The sequence below is a fragment of the Polypterus senegalus genome, chromosome 4, assembly GCF_016835505.1.
Source record: "Polypterus senegalus isolate Bchr_013 chromosome 4, ASM1683550v1, whole genome shotgun sequence".
Classification (NCBI taxonomy): Eukaryota; Metazoa; Chordata; class Cladistia; order Polypteriformes; family Polypteridae; genus Polypterus; species Polypterus senegalus.
In genome coordinates, this window is record NC_053157.1 from 185069385 (window position 1) to 185087676 (window position 18292).

Genomic DNA, 18292 nt, shown 5'->3' on the forward strand with positions numbered 1-18292 from the left:
ATGAACTGGTGGTCCATCAATGATTTAAGCTAAAGATTGCCATAATAGGCTCCAGGCCCTTGGAAATAGATTATCCATGAGTGAAAATGTTAGTTTATAAGCAGCATAAAAATGCAAGGGACATTGCAGGGCACAATGTTCTATGATGTGTTCTGCAGACCCCAGAGGGGCAATATGCATAACATAAACACGTTTTCCTTGAGGATGCTAAGAGTCCAGAGTTCCAAGAGTTCCAGCAAGTGCAAGGGATACTTGACCCTTTTTTTTTAAACATTAACAGAGATTCCCCGCTAGACCTTCTGGCTAACAGGTGTCGATGAAGAACACAAAACTAGGCAACTTGGTTTTTGGTTACCCATTCAAGGGTAAGTCAGGGAAGGCTCAAACTCTACCACACATCTGGTACGAGGCCCATATTAGTGATCCAGCTCTTTAAGGCCAATTGAAGGCTCAGTGGTTGAAGGATGCTAGAGGCCACCTCTAACTTGGTGTTCCTATAGCAAAAATGGGCCATCCATTACTTTAAGTGAGAGTCTGGCAAGGAGCTAAAAGACTTCTCACAGCAATGACAAATTTTTGTTTGGAGTTTAGAAAAAAGTGATAAATGAGAAAAAAATAAGTACTTTTGAGGTAGGCAAGTGGGGAAACCATCCAATTGAACAGAAATTGGATTGATAAATAATGCGGAAAGATTATATTACAGAGTCATATGCAGAACTTCTCAATGTTAGGAAACTAACTATCATTGTCTACGCAGAGATGCTGCAACCTTTTGTACATGCTATCAGAAATGACTCTGCCCAGACAATCTGAAAACTTTCTAGAACAGAGAAAGGCCACAAGGGCACCCGCAATAATATCCTTTATGCCCTGTTCAAATTATCTATGTCCTTTTAAATTCAGCCTGTACACAAACATCCAGGAAAGTAAGGACTGATATAGTAGGTGACAAAATGTGATGGAGGTAAACTTTATCCAGTGACGTCAACAAAAATCAGTTCTGCTACTTTTTAAACTCCCAGTGACAAACTCTGACTGCTTCGCACAGTTAGAATCTGTGAAAATAGAACATGGAGTAGCACTCAGTCAAACTGAAAACTCAAAACACACTTTTACATATAGACAGAGTACTGGCCCTGTTTGTCAGAATATGACATCATGTCGTCCTCCCTTTTAAGATGGTGCAATGTACAATACATTAAAGAAGCTTTTCTTGTCAGTAAAATGACAAGAGATGCTGAAAAGCATCAGTAAAAACCAACAGATCAACATTTTGTCCCTTCCAGAAGGTGATTAGATTAGCCATGTCACTTTTAATACCAAACTCATGTCAAGAAAAACAAAAAATGGCATCTTGTCTGGTAGCTGTGTCTCTGCGTCACATTTGTAGTAATGCATTTTAATGGCTGTGATGTGCTGTCTGTTAGAATGGCAAATACAATATACAGTACTTTATTTCTACATGCATTACAGAATACATTACAATAGATGGTGCACTGCAAGCGTTATTGCTGAAGTCTACATTGATCACAGTACGTCAATTTCCAATCATCTTAGATGGATAGCACAGCTCGTCTGCAATAAAATTAAAGAACAAAATGGCTTGGAGAAAACATTAATTAAATGACTATAAAAATTAGGCATGCCGAAAAAAAATTTGACAAAGATTAAAAAAACAATTCTGCATTAAGTAAAACTGAGATGGTGACACTCTTCGGGTATGGGGTGTCTTTACTATTCAGTTACTACTTAACTACCAAACTAAGCATCCCATTCTCCCCTTTGTGATTTCACCACATACAGTAAATCTAAGTTTGTTATTTCAGGGTATCAGTTCATTTCATTTCTCAAATGTATGTACTGTATATTTATCAAATAGGTTTGTTATTCTGGTAATGCTATCTTGTGTTTTGTATAGTCACCACTGTTTTTTAATTATCTTTGCATGGACATACAGTAGCTATGTTGTTTATATTTGCTATGCCCATTGTCACTCATGTGACTTGAAGATCTTGTGATGCGCTGTGTCAGTATATAGCAGCACACAGTAGCTTGTTGTCCTAGTTTTGAACCAATGAAACAAAGACAAATAACCTTTTCTCGAATTAGGTGGAAATAAAAGTTAGTTATGAAACATTTGCAATTGTTTATTGACTTAATTTCTGGTTAAGTGTTTTGGCTTTGACTTTTAGTTTGGTTTGCTTCTCTTGTGTTCTGACCCATTCTGTGAATTTCCCCTTGGGATTAATAAAGTATCTATCTATCTATCTATCTATCTATCTATCTATCTATCTATCTATCTATCTATCTATCATCCATCTATCCATCCATCCATCGATAAATCCATTTTCCAAATCTGCTTTATACCGAGTAGGGTTACAGGAAAGTTGGGGCACCAAACCGCTTGCGTTTTTTGATTTCTCTTTCGTCACCTGGCTATTTATTTTTGTTTAAGACTATTGATGAGCTTGCAATATGAGGAAAACTGAATCTAATTCATGGTGGATCTTCCAGGCCAGACAAGTAGATATACTCCAAAGCACACTGGAAGAAATAGATGTGTCACCGTTGCACATAGGTGCAAACAAAGGGTGCATACTGTCCTGGAGCATCAACTCCAGAGTTGGAAGTGTCAAACTGTTTTCAGGTCTGTGCAGAACTGGACAGTTTCCCCAAAACTCTGAGGTAGTAGGCAGGTATGAGAAGCCCAAATGGGCTACATCAAAACCATTCCTCGGAAAAAGAGAGGTTCTAATGGTGGGAGACTCATTTATTAGGGGGATTGAAGTGCAGGTTTGTTTGAGAGACAGAGAGTCTTGCACAGTGTGTTGCCTTCTGGGCGTACAGGTAGGAGACCTCCCAGGAAGGGTGCATAGGCTCTTGGCCAGAGCGGAGGTTATCATTGTCCATATTGGAACAGACAACATACATAATGGTAGTCTGTCAGTTCTGCAATCCAAATTTAAAAAATGCTTTACTCCCCCCAGTGCAGACAATAATTTAAATGCAATCTTTTCAGTAATATTAAAAAAGTAAGTTTACAGAGGGATATTATAGTCATGGGGGACCTTTACTACCCGAATATTAACTGTGCTAAAAGTGGAGTTCAAAAGCAGGGGTTTTTAGATGTAATCAGTGACTGCTTTTAACCCAGTATGTTAAAGCACAAACATGTGTATAACCATTATAGGACTGCTAGGGTCAAGTGACCATAATGTAATACGGCTCTTAATGTTTTGGCATAGCGTGGATCTAAAGCTGAAATGCTTAAGTGTAACTTCAGTAAGGCAAAATTTGAACAGTGGTGGCAAAGTCTAAAAGGGATAAACTTGAATAAGCTTTTAAGTGTAGAACCAGTTGAGGAGCAGCGGAACAGGTTTAAAAAACTGTTTACATATAGGGTAGGACAGGTACATCCCAAAATTTGGAAGCAACAGCAAATTTTTAAAAATCTGCAGTGTGTAAGTAAGGAGATAAAAAGAAGCTTCAAAGATAATAAAGCAGCTCAATAACATGTAGACTGATAATTTCAGTGTGAATCATAGAGCATATGATAGAAACCATTAAGAAGGATATAATGGAAGCTAAAAGGCACTTACACAGGAATACTACAGATAAGGTAAAAGATGACCCACAGAGATTCTTTTAGTAGTAAAAGAACAGTCAAGGAGCAGATGAAGTACATCAAGAATAGTAAAATGAAATTAAAATATGCAGACAGTGAAACAGAAAATGCTTGCACTATTGTGAAGTCTTCACATGTGAGGAAGTGGATAACCTCTCAGTGGTAACAGGTACTACTAAGGAGGAACTGAGTGATTTGGAATAAGGTGAAATCAAATAAATCAAGAAGAGCAGATAACATTTGTCATGTGTGCTTAAGACGATTAGTGAACACATATATGAACCTTTGGTGCATATTTTTAAGAAGTCTCTGCACACTGGGGAAAGTTCTGAAGGACTGAAAAATGGCAAATATTATCCTGTTATATGAAGAGGGTTTTCAGACAGTTACAAATAACAATTGACCAGTAAGCTTAACGTACATTACAGATTAATTAGTGGAAGGAATTATTAAGGAGAAGATTGAGTAACACATGGCAATAACATGAGTTTTACTGAACAGTCAGCATGAGTTCAGATGAGAGAGGTCATGTTTTACTAACATACTGGACTTCTATGAGGAAGCAACAAAAGGATATGTCCAGAATGGAGCATATGATACTACTTATCTTGATTTTCAGAAAGCATTTGATAAGGTCCCACATGAGAGTTTAGGTATTAAACTAAAAAAATGTGAGGAACCTTATCAGAAGAGGGTGATATTAAGAGTTGTTTTTTTACAGAGGTCAGTGGTAGAGCCACTGTTATTTTTAATACATATAAATGATTTGGATAGGAATGTAAATAACAAACCAATTACATTTTCAGATGATACCAAGCTAGGTGGATTGGCAGATAATGTAGAATCGGTAGAATCATTATAGAGGGACTTGGACAACACACAGGCTTAAGCAGATTTGTGGCAGATTAAATTGAACATAAACAAATGTAAAATATTACACAAAATATAAAAATGTTAGATTTGAATACACAATTGAGGTTAGATACTGATAGTACACCTTATGAGAAGGATTTAGGTGTCATAGCGGACTCTACGCTATCATCTTCCAGATAGTGTTCAGACATTAAGAAGGCTAGCAGAATGGTAGGTAACTTGTGTTTAGTGCTTTTTGGAGGTATTCTTATAATAAACATCCACTTACTTTGGACTGTTTTGTGTGTTCTTGTTTGGGTTTGGGGCTCACTGGTGCCACAACATCAACTCAAGTTTTGAAGGTCCCTAATGTCCTACAGTCTGACACACTACTTGGTAGCTTATTCCGTGTGTCTATCAATCTCTATGTGAACAAAACCCTCCTAATGTTTGTGCAAAATTTATCCTTAACAAGTTTCCAACTGTGTCACGGTGTTCTTATTAAAGTCATTTTAAAATAAAAGCCTTGATCCACTGTACTAATTCCGTTCATAATTTCAAACATTTCAATCATTTCATCTTTAAATCTCATTTTACTTCTAATCTTTCTTAAATATGAAAAATTTAGAGCAGATGCTTTGGTTAAATGAAGATGTCCATAAATGGTGAATGTTTCAATTGCTTTTCTCCAGGCCGGTATTTTAATCCCGGCAAGTCCCATCAACAAGTCCGAGTGTGTTTAGATATTTTGAGAAGGGAAATTCAGAAAGGGGAATCTCCTGATTTGTGCAAGCATTGCGGGGGTTTGAAATCCAGAAAATATGGTGGTGAAGCTTTACACCTTCTGTATCATTTATTTGTCACCCTAGATGTAAAGATGAGTGGTTTTGGAGATCCCCTGATTTTCTGAGTCATATTAGTTGGTTAAAATTACAATTAATAATTGTGTGACAGCATACAACAGCTGAAGGACTTTCATAAAAAAAGTGGAAAGCTATAAATAAATGAAACTGCTACATTTTGTCCTTTTAGTCATGATTTATTATTTGGCAGTAATACATTTGGAAAATTATCATTCAGAACAAGTTGGGAAAATTACGCCAGAATTCCCTTAATCAACATGCCAGGTGTAGAGCATTTGCGTTGTAATTTGAAAATGTTGGTACTCTTCAAAAGGTTTTTTTGAAGCAATCATACAACTTGGAAAATAAAAAAAAGGAAGCTTGCCTTCCTTAATCATTATGGTCTTTTTTCCCCTTACAGCATAGAACAGTCTTGGAATTATAACCTAAGGTTTTAAATAAAGCTTTTTCATAATAATATGATTTGTATTTGTATTCTTGTATTTTGTAATGTCCTATCACATCCAAAGTATATTTGGGGGTGTGAAAGGAATAATATGTTTTTTTTATTCTCTTACACAAATAGCAGATTCAGAAAAAGAATGGATGTCTTCCATAAGATGGTGGCATGGAGGTAACCCTGGGGACAAGGAAGTAACTAGCTATTAATGTGGATGCCAGCATATTAGAACACTCTAGATGAGAACAGGCCATTCAGCCCAACAAAGCTTGCCAGTTCTATCCACTTATTTCTTTTTGAGCTTAGAAAGTCCCTAAAGTCCTACTGTCTACCACACTACTTGGTAGCTTATTCCAAGTGTCTATGGATCTTCATGTAAAGAAAAACTTCCTAATGTTTCCTAATTTACCCTTAACAGGTTTCCAGCTGTGTCCCTGTGACAGATAGTGGCGCTGTCGTCCCCTTGAACCCTCAGACCAGATGCCAGACACCAGATAAAAATCCACGAAATTATTTTATTATGATAATAATGTGCACAAAGCACCTTCACCTCACCTCATTACACTATTCCTTCAATAAACAATACAATAATCACACAATAATAAATCCTCCACTCCCAGGCGTGTTGTCACCTTTCCTCCCAACTCAGCTCAACCCGTTGGAGTTTCCCATTATCCTTTTAATGTCCTCGATCCGGAAGTGCTTTTGATCCCTCAGTCCATGTGATTACCCAGCACTTCCGGGTCAGGTGAAAACTCTTCTTTTTCTTCAGCCCGGAAGTACTTCTCCTTATGACTGGTAAGTACTTCTGGGCTATACGGAGAATACAAATCCTTAAGCCTTCCTGCAGCGTCCTCTGGTGGCCCCCAAGGTATCCAGCAGGGCTGTGAAAGAAAACTCCAAGGTCCTTGATGCCCTATTGGAATACGGGGCATGTCCACGTTGCAGGGAGGGCTCCACCTGATGGCTTGGGGGTATTGGCCGGGATAAGCTGCCGGCCATAGTCCACATCCCCTTGTACTTGATGAACTCATTTTAAAATAATAGTCTCAATCTACCTTACTAATTCACTTCATTATAAACACTTCAATCATGTCACCTCTTAATCTTCTTTTGCTTAAACTGAAAAGGCTCAGCTCTTTTAATCTTCCCTCATAATTTAAAACCTGTAGCCCTGGAATCAGCCTAGTCGCTCTTCTCTGGACCTTTTCTAGTGCTGTTATGTCCTTTTTGTAGCTTGGAGACCAAAACTGCACACAGTACTCCAGATGAGGCCTCACCAGTGTATTATACAGGTTGAGCATAACCTCCTTGGACTTGTACTCCACACATCGTGCTATATAACCTAACATTCTGTTTGCCTTCTTAATGGCTTCTGAATACTGTCTGGAAGTTGATAGCGTAGAGTCCGCTGCAACTCATAAATCCTCCTCTTAAGGTGTATTCTCGATTTTCAGACCTCCCATTGTGTATTCAAACCTAACATTTTTACTTCCTATGTGTAAAAAACGTTATATTTACTGACATTAAATTTCATCTGCCACAAACCTGCATACACCTGTCTGCTGTCCAAGTCCTTCTGTATTGATTTAACAGATTCCAGATTATCTGCCAATCCACCTAATTTGGCATCATCTGTAAAGTTAACCAGCTTGTTACTTATATTACAATTCTGCACCCATCTACAACCATTACCCTGAACTCCCACTTCTTTTAGTTTGATGCCCAACCTCTCATGGGGCACCTTATCAAATGCTTTCTGAAAGTAAAGATACAGTAAATAATATCATATGCTCCCCTTTGATCATTGTTTGTAAATTGTTATGTTAGTAAAACCGACTGTTCAGAAAAACTCCTGTACCTGCCATGTGCTACTCAATCTTATCCTTAATAATTCTTTCCATTCATTTTCCTGTGATACATTTTAAGTTTACTGGCCTATAGTTGCTTGGATCTGCCCGGTCACCCTTTTTATATAATAGGATAATATTTTCCATTTTCCAGTCCTTTGGAATCTCTCCAGTGACTTCCTAAAAATATGTGTCAAGTGTTTATATATGTACTCACTAATCCCCTTAAGAAGTCAAGGGTAAATAGTATCTGGTCCTGTTGATTTGTTTGATTTCAGCCTATTTAATCTGAGCAGTACTTCTCCCTCTACAACTTCTAAATCACTCAGAAACTCTATAGTAGGCCTATTTAATACTGGGAGGTTATCCATTTCATCACTTGAGAAAAACCTCAGAAAAATGCAAGTTTAGAGCATCCATTATTTCACTGCCTTATCTTTCAAATCCCCTTTACCATGTATTCATTTATCATTTATTTATTCAGTTCACAGTGGTCACAGGAGCCTTCCTTGGCAGCATCAAGTGCATGAGTGGATGGAGCATCAGTCTGTTAAAGACCACACTTACATGCAAGCACACTCACACACTCCAGGCCACTTTAAAGCTGACAATTAATGTAACCACATGTCCATAAGAAGTAGAAGGAAAGCCAGATAACTGGGAGAACAAAAAAACACACAAACATGAGGAGAACATGCGAAGTGCAGGACTGTGGAGCTGTAAGAAAGCCCCTCTCTCATTGTGGTACTGTGCTGCTTCATAATTGAAGTGCATAAATAGTTAAATTATAATTGTTCATGTTTAATTTCTTCTTAAAATTAATAATATAGAAAGGTAAAGTCTACATAATGAAATTGTAAAAAATGAGGAAATCTGTGTAGTAAAAAAGTTGCTGAACAGAAATGGGATAATCACACATGGTAAAGTAGACAACAGTGCACAACACACAGAAGGGCTCACTGTGCAGCAGCAAAGACTATTTTCAAATCTTTTATTACATAATCATGCAAAACCTGAAAGGAATTATGGTCACTACTAGTAGCAAATGATTTAAACATTAAAAAATTATAAAACAATGTGGTGTGCCCTGCAAGTCTGAGAATATGACTTATAAAACTTTGCCCATGAAGGCTTTAATCTTGTGTTCAGTTAGTTCAAGCTCTCTGTAATTTTGTAAAGATGTGAACCTCCAGTGGCCTAGTATGAATTCCATTTTTATTTATTTTTGAATACTGTGTCTGTTTGCTTTTTAACTCATATGGGATTTGTGCAGCCTTAATCTAATGCCATGGCCAGCTGCCACCAACCACAAACGTTGTTTTGGAAGCAAGAAAGCCTTGGAAAATGGACTAAAAGTCTGAGAAAGGTCAGGTGTCAAAGAGAACACAAGCAGAGAAATGGTGGAATGTAAAAGGAGAAGGTCCTTCACAGTCAAACTCTTGGCTGTATCAAGTGATTGTCTAAAAGATGCCAGCTGAAGTAATCATACTTAACCAGATAACTCCAGTTCTATTCAAAATTGAGATCAATTTTTAAGCATATTAAATCAAAAAATAGAATAACTGGAAAAATAGAAATATCTATTTAAAAAATTTGATTTGGATCATTGCTGATTGTGAAGAAAGGAAGAGCTGAACTTTTTTGAGGTAAGGTAGACCCTTGAATTTCACACATTTTGTTCTTACCCTTGACAATTATAGTGGACTACGAATGTAAACTAACACCACACTTTAGCAAATTTTCTGAAAAGCTGGCGTGAGTGTAAATTGTGTGATGTTAGACAATGAAGCTAGTCAGAGATTTTTACTTAAGCTTCAAGTGTACTTGTTCTAAGAGTATGGGCTAAGGGTGGATTTCATTCAGCAGCATGGAGAAGATTGCAGCCCTTGAGTTATATTAAGTTATATAAGATGATCTTGATCCAGAAGTGATTCTGTGCATTGTAATTTACTATTTATTTAATATATATTTTGTTATAGTTAATGTTTTTACTTTACTAGGGAAGCTTGAGTTTAGTCCTGGAGAGTTACAATGGCTGCACATTTTTTGTACCAACCCATTTTCTTAATTGGAAGCCAGTTACTGCTGCTGATGTTGTATTTCTCAAACAATACATTTATGTTTCTTTTACAAATTAGTTTTGTTATTTATGAATGTTTTCCCTGCACCAATTTCAAAGATCTGCCACTTGTTTTGGGGATTTTGGTGGTCATGGATTCTGATTCTTATATTTATTTCGGAAATTCCCGTTTATTTTAATGATTCATTATTTTCGTGAGTTTTGGCGGCCATTTTGTATTTTCACGCTCACCATCATTTTGGCCAACCATCATCGGGGCAGCATTCTGCATTGTCGGGCCATGTTTTCAGAGGTTCTAACTCTTTGATCACAATGTGAAAAGTTAAAAGGTCATGCAAACGTTCACTTCCTTATTTGAGCTGCGAATAACAAAAGCCTTTTTCAAAGCACTTTGCTATAATATTTCATTTACTTTATTTCATGTTTTTCTGACTTGACTTTGCCTATAGAAATTGATAACTATGACTTTTGCATCTCATTTGGCATAGAATGTTGTATGATTGATCCCTTAGTTTTGACCTTTGCCTGTTTTAGACATCTATCTTCCGGGTCATTCTTAAATCCTTGTCAGCTTACTGGCATAATTTCATTTTAGATAACTTGCTTGTTATGTTCAATTAGTTTTGTTACTCTCAAAAAGCTGTTATCACTGTTTTTAATTGTTTCATGTTTTTAGCAAGATGTAAATTAACAATAAAGGGCAAAATATAAAGCACTATATTAAGTAAAATATCTGATTTGTGTCTTTGCACTAAAACCTGGCTTAGTTAATCTGACACTATTCATTTATCTGAGCCATCACCAAATAGTTATATATTACTTCATAAATCAGTAGATACTGGTTGAGTAGATGGTTTTGGGATAATTCTGTATGATGAACTGCAAACCACTTCTGAAAATGTAGGCAAATTTACATACTTTGAAGCATTCATATTTGATATTAAAACAGATTCCAGCACATTTGTAGTACCAGTCTACAGACCACCACTGCCATATTCATTGGTCATGACTGAATTTGCAAGCCTTTTATCTGATTTAGCCATAAAGTGTAGTGTTGATGAGAGAAACTCAAGCATAATTGTGGAAACCATTTGCATTAGTAAATTATAATGTGACTTCAAAACAGGCTTTGGATACAGTAGCTCCCATTAAAACAAAAGTAACTAAAACACATAGAAACTCACCATGGTTTAATGAGAATACTTGAGCTCTTAAAATAAAATGTTGAAAACTGGAACAAAAATGGAAGAGTAACAAAGCTGGAGGACTTGTTACAAAGTACAATTTTACAGTATAAAAAAGCTCCATTTATAGCCCTATAATAGACAACGATTCTAGATTAGTAGATAACAACAGTAGTAATTCTCATCTATTGTTTAAACAGTGACTAATCTAATAAATGGTAATCTATACTAATAAAAGGCAAAGCCCTCACTGACTGACTGACTGACTCACTGACTCATCACTAATTCTCTAACTTCCCGTATAGGTAGAAGGCTGAAATTTGGCAGGCTCATTCCTTACAGCTTCCTTACAAAAGTTGGGCAGGTTTCATTTCGAAATTCTACGCATAATGGTAACTGGAAGCTATTTTTCTGCATATACTGAAATGGAGTTGAGCTAGAAAGCCGTGGGGGCGGAGTTTCGTGTGACATTATCATGCCTCCCACGTAATCACGCAATACATAGAAAACCAGGAAGAGCTCCAAAAACCGCTGAAGAAAACATACATTATATAATTAAGAAGGCAGCGAAACAATTAGAAGCGAGCGAGTGACATATAAAACCATATTCAGCGGCTCACGTGAACTGATGCAGTGCGCAGACAAAAAGCAACAGTTCTAAAGACTGCTGAACAAAAACTGAATTACACTGCTACGCTCAGATAGATAAACCATACGCCGTGGCGCAATAGTAGAGGCTTCACCTCTTGCGCCGGCGTCTGAGGTTCGATTCCCAAGAGGGGATGCACTGAGTATATATGCGCGCTTCCCGATTTATTTTAGCCTCGCATCCCCTTGGTTTGAGACGTATGAAAAAATATGCGGTTAACGCAGAAAGACAGATCACCAATTGAAGCTTTATGAATAATGGATACTTTATTCGCGATCAATGATTGTTTTGGTAAAGCCATACTCAGTGTATTCATTAGATGAACGGTAAAAAAAGTAAGAGCGAGGGAAGGGTAACTTATTGCGGCACGCAGGCAAAACCACAATAGCACGCGGGCTTGATGTACTGTAGTGCACGTCAACTCGATCTGAATTGCGCGATCACATTTGAAAAAATATATCTTCTCAAGTTCTATTTAGTCCATATGTGTCAAACTCAAGGCCCACAGGCCACATCCGCCCGCGTAATTATATCCGCGCGAGATCATTTTATATATTATTGTTATTAATGGCCCAGGGATATGAAGCGCTGGTAACACAATAAACTACAGATCCCATAATGCAGCGCTTCAGTTGCCTTGCCGAACACTTACCGCGTTAATCAAGTCTAGCTTATGATGCTGCAAGTTATTGCGAAACTAGCCCACACGATGCCAAAGAGAAAAGGTGATTCTGAACATAGAGCCTTTAAAAACCGATGGGAGGCAGAGTATATGTTTACTGACATTGCCGGTAAACCTGTGTGTCTCATTTGTGGAGCTAATGTGGCTGTAATTACAGAATTTAATCTAAGACGGCACTATGAGACAAAACATCAAGATAACCTGAAAGACCTGAATGCAATGCACAAGATACAGAAAGCAGAAGAATTAAAGAAGAATCTGACACTTCAGCAGACGTTTTTACCTGTGCAAAATCACAAAGTGATTTCAAGTGAAGCTACTTTTATGGGAGACACAAATGCACCAGTGCAACTTGCCCCACTTTCCCTGTTGCCAAGTAATGTTGAACCAAGTCGGCACTACGGTGTTCCCAAATACGCACTTTGCTGATAAACTGAGCGCACTGCGCACTCAGTTCGCACGGCGCTTTGGTAAATTTGAAGAACAAAAAAAGAATTTTGAGTTTTTTCGCAACCCATTTGCCGTCGATGTGGAAACTGCACCTGTGTAGATTCAGATGGAGGTGATTGAGCTGCAGTGTAATGTCACACTGAAGGCAAAGTACGATAATGCACGGCCCGCACAGTTTATTCACTCCATTCCCGCAAAAATGCTCCAACTCTGTCTACATGCGGCTCGAACCTTGTGCATGTTTGGTAGCACATATCTGTGTGAGAAGCTCTTCTCAGTGATAAAGACTAACAAAACAGCACACAGGAGTCGCCTCACTGATGAGCACCTGCAATCCATCCTGAGAATCTCCACAACACAGAACCTCACACCAAACATAAACTAACTTGTTGCCAAAAAAAGATGCCAGGCGTCCAGCTCTAAAATGACATATGAGCAAAGACAACTGAATGATTTGATTTGTTATTGCTAAAAGGAACACATTTTATTTATATTTCCAGGTTTTGTTATGCAGCATGTTCATATTTGAATTTGTATAATTTTGACAGGATATATTTTTATGGAGAGCAAAATCTTTTGGGATATTTAAAATTTAAGTTTATTTTTTATATAAAATTACATAAGAGTAAAGATATTTGAATGTTGGTTCTTTTAACGTTTACTTTATTTCTAACTTGAATAATTTAGACAGGATATATTTTTATGGAGAGCAAAATATTATGTTATTTAAGGTTTGAGTTGATTTATTCCGGAATAATATTCTGTCGACTAAATAAAAATTCCTTCTATTTAAAATTTAAATAGAACTTGAACAGATACGATAGTTCATAATATCCAGGCAGACTTGCACGTAAGAGCGGGAGTCATCCGTTTTAACAAACAGTGTATTGCACTGATACGAAATAGCCAGCCCATTTCATTATTTAGGAATGAATAAATAAATTAATATTTTGTACAAATAATGTTTTTCATTTTTCTTCCTTCATGGATTCTGGCACCCCCAGCAACAGTTGCTCGCACCCCAAAGACTGTATATATATATATATATATATATATATATATGTAGATATGTATGTATATATATGTTTATATATGTGTGTGTGTGTATATGTAGATATGTAGATATGTAGATATGTATGTATATATACGTATATGTATTTGTATGTATATATGTGTGTGTATATATATTATGTGTATATGTGTATATGTATATATGTATGGATATGTATATATATATGTTTATGTATATATGTGTGTGCAACACTCATCACTCACAACATTGACAAAACAATTACATTGACAATCATGTTACGTTATTTTCAAAATGTTTCCTTTTCTTTTTCATTGCTTCTTTAACACACTACTTCTCCACTGCGAAGCGCAGGTATTTTGCTAGTTCTTAAATACAATACAAAACACCTACAGCTATTAGCAGTGTAGTCTTTATGTACTTCTTTAATGAGACAATTGACAATATAAGATCACAGATCTGAGCATCACCTCGCAAACTTAATACTAGATTAGCAAACCCTGTTTGGTCTTTCACATACCACTTTAGTGATTTTAATTTGCTAAATGAACTCAAAATTATAAATTTAATTTATAAAATGAAACCTACTACTAGATTTTCTGGCAGCACTCATTCTTATCATTTTCTATAGTTCATTACTGCAAGGTGCAGTTCCTGATGCACAAAACGTGTTAAGTAGTAGACGATTACTTAAAAAGCCAGTGGTAGACCCAAATATGCTTAATAATTATAGACCCTTTCGAATTTACCCTTTCTCACTAAAATACTTGAAAATATAGTCACCATTCAGCTTCATTACCCTTACACAGTTCATTTGAGAAACTCAAGGCTGTTCCATAGTAATTATGTTTGATTTAAGCACAGCATTTGATACCATTGACCATTTTATTTTAATACAAAGGCTGGACAATTACATTGGGCTCACAAGCACTGTGCTTGCCAGGTTTAGTTCTTATTTATCAAATTGATTACAGTACATACAGAAATGTGCTGACACTACTCCATCATTATACTCAGAAGTTAAATATGGTGTCCTGTAGTTCTAAGTATGGGACTTTTACTTTAAGTTGGTGATCCATAATTAGAAAACATGGCATTAATTTTCATTCATATGCAGAGAAAACCCAATTGCACCCTTCTTTTAGATTAAATTATGTTTCTTCGATGCTGTCCTTAATTAGTTCTGTCAGTGCATTAAAAAGTGGTTTGCTTATCCCAGAAACATGAAATTAAACAGAATCTCTATATAAAATCCAGTGAGCTATGATCCTTCTTTCAGATGTGCGGTGTTTCACTTAATGACTTAGGGTTGAAGGTAAAATTTTATTCCTTGTGTCATATATTTTAAAGAAATAAACATGCTGTGCCTACAAAATATGAGGATATAACAATGCAAATACAATTTTAAACTTGCAATTATATTTAAAATGACAGCCTAATCTGCTGTGCATCTTCTACCAGTTCTTACTTTATCCTTTTAAATAATTCTCCCAATATTAAAAACTGTTTGTCTGTTTGAAACCTGTCTTATATTCCTTCCTTTACTTTCTGACAAACAAAAAACATGGGCACATGAAGGTCGATGCCACAAAAACCTACAGAACAACATGTATGCATATTTTATTTTACATATTAATGCCAAATCAACTCCAAGCCACAATGTCATTCACATGTTTTCCTGTTTAGCTCTCAGGATGGAAGAATAAAGGTTTGAGGAACATTGTCATCACTTCCTGTTATGCATTAAGTACCGCTCTCTTTGTTTCCGGCAGATATAAAGAACAGTTTTACCAAAGGTTCACAGTCTCCTTAAGGACTCTTGTCTGACAAGATGATCGACCTTGTGTGGATGAATTATTTAGCAACTCTTCTTTGCTTTAAGAACCTGCCAATTACATGGGGTTCAACCAGCTGGTACCCCAACACTTTATCTGTGTTTTATCTTTTGTTACATTATAAATAAAAAAAGAAGGAAATGCATCCAGTATTACAGCTTAAACTAGTATAATGATAAATCTAAAAAAAGATGCAAAATACCTGTATACTTTAAGTGAAAAGATCTAAGAAATACTGGTTACATATTTGTTTTCTTGCTTGAATGTATGACAATTTGGATTAAGAAGGGGTTTTGGTTTTCCATTATAGGTCTTTTTTTCTTTTGATTTATCTATTCCAATTCATATTGTAAAGGAAATATTGTATAATTAATATATGCTTTATTGTATCCTCACCAGAATATGACATGTTATGACCACTGTGGGTTTCTTGATGTTAAAAACAAATAAGAGGAAAAACAGCACAAATGTATTCCAATACAATGTGAAATAACTTCAGACAATAAAACAATGGAAAAGAAAAAAAAATAAAAAAGAACTTAACACTTTAGTAAAGGCTACTGCTTCCTGTCATTTCTCAGCCTGTCCAATCCACCTTTGAAATGGGATTCTTTATGAGATTCAGCTTTCTCTGTTTTCTTGATAGATGCACTGGGAAACTATGAACATTGGATCTGTAACATAATCTCTCTGTCTTTGTGAGTGCTCTTTACAGAAAGCCATCTCTTCTTCATTCCATTGATCTTTTACCAACTATATCATCACTGGCAAGTGTTAGAAAAAGGTTGTATGTACTGTGATGCACAAAAGTAATTATTAGATTACAAAAAGTATAGTGTGACATCTGAAAGTCAATTCATCAACTGAATACAGTATATGTATTAGAATCTCAACTAACATGTACTGATACCTTGAAAAAAATTAGAGTTTTAAAATAAAATAGGTCTAGCTATTGATTTCTGAAATGCTTTTGACATATGCTTAAGTTTACTTCAACCCTAAATTAAAATGAAAAGGATTGTAAAATGTACATACAATTGCATGGACTGGTCGAAGATTCTGTTTCTGCATTTATGAGTACAAGACAAGGGCAGCACCCGGTCAATCTTTGCAATGAGTCCACTCAACACATACACACAGACAAGCTCATATTTACAATGGGCTAATTTATTGTCTCCATTTATCCTAACATGAGCATCTTGAGGGAGTAAGAGATGAAAAAGACGTACTGACATGTTAACGTCATCTCTGCAAATGAAGAGTGTTGCTGAGAGTTATTTTCTGTGGTGTGAGGGTCAATTAAAAATACATTTTGCTCCTATATTTCTCTTGAGAAGGGTTTTTTGCTTTTTTTTGCTTCCACACAGGAGCAAAAGCAGCTGGATGTTTGGAGGTGTTGTTGGAATATAACTTGTTATTTGTTACATGCACTTGTTCTTGTTATTTGTATTCAAACTAGTGTTGGCGATGCAAGGTAGTAAGCAGTAGATGACACCAACATCATAGCGACGGATAGTTTAACAGTAACATTCCTAAATTTGGAATTAGTAAGAAATTAGAAAAAAAAACTCCACAGTGGGTTAATAAAGAGTTAAGAAAGAAACTGCACAGAAAAAAACGGCTGTATAAAACTAATAACACTAATGTAAACCGTAGGGCATATGAGAACATGAGGGCAACACATTAAGAAGGACATTAGGGATGCTAAAAGGCAGTTAGAGAGGCATTTAGCAGATAAGATACTATTTTAGTAGTAAAAGACCAGTAAAGAAGAAGGTGAAGCTCATCAGGATTAGTTAAGGGGAATTACAAAATACTGACAGTTAAATAGTAGATGGTCTAAACTCACATTTTTCTGAGGTTTTCACAAGTGAAGAAGTAGTTGTAAATGAGACTAAAAAGGAAGTGAAGAAATAATGATTAGGCTGACATCAAACAAATTTCCAGGACCAGGTAATATTTACTGCCAAGTTCTTAAGGAGGTTAGATAGTCAATATATAAACATACTGTATATACATTTTTATACAATATAAGCAAATATAGTATATATATAAATTTTAGGAGGTCACTAGGCACTAAGGAAATCCTGAAGAACTGGAAAATGGCAAATATTATCCCACTATATAAGAAGACTAAATGGGCAGATCCAAGCAGCTATTGGCCAGTAAGCGTAATGTGCTTCACAGGTAAATTAATAGAAGATAAGGATAAGATTGAGGAACACATGGCAAGAACAGGTGTTTTACTCAAGAGTCACCATGAGTTTAGAAGAGGAAGGTTCTGTTTTACTAACATGCAGGAATTCTATGAGGAAGCACTTAAAGTGTATGATCAAAGTGGTTCATATAATATTACTTCTATGACCTTTCAGAAAGCATTTGCTAAGGTGCTACATGAGAGGTTGGATATCAAACTAAAAGAAATGGAAGTTCAGGGTGATGTATGAAGATGTGTGCAGAATTGGCTCAGACACAGGATGCTGAGGGTTACTGTGCAAGGAACCTCATTAGAATTGGCTGATGTTATGAATGGTATTCCACAGGTGTCAGTGCTAGGGCTATGGCTCTTTTTGATATATATATTAAATTCCTCTCAGCCTTCGTGAGGAAAAATGTATTATTCATTTCAAACTCCTGTTAAAAACACATCTTTTCAATGAGTATTATTCATTTTCTTGTGTGTGATTTCTATTGTTTTGTTAATGTGCTTATTGAATTGTAAAGTATACTTCAGTGTATGAAAGGTGCTACAT

The 18292-nt window shown here is 36.1% G+C and overlaps 1 long non-coding RNA gene across 1 annotated transcript in view; it reads left to right on the forward strand.

Moving 5' to 3' along the window:
* Window positions 1-9194: 9194 nt before the first annotated feature.
* The window catches only part of LOC120528641, a 53918-nt gene continuing 44820 nt past the window's right edge, over window positions 9195-18292 (forward strand). Inside the window, exon 1 of the long non-coding RNA XR_005633579.1 lies at window positions 9195-9275. This is a non-coding gene — a long non-coding RNA (uncharacterized LOC120528641). The remainder of the gene's footprint in view (window positions 9276-18292) is intronic.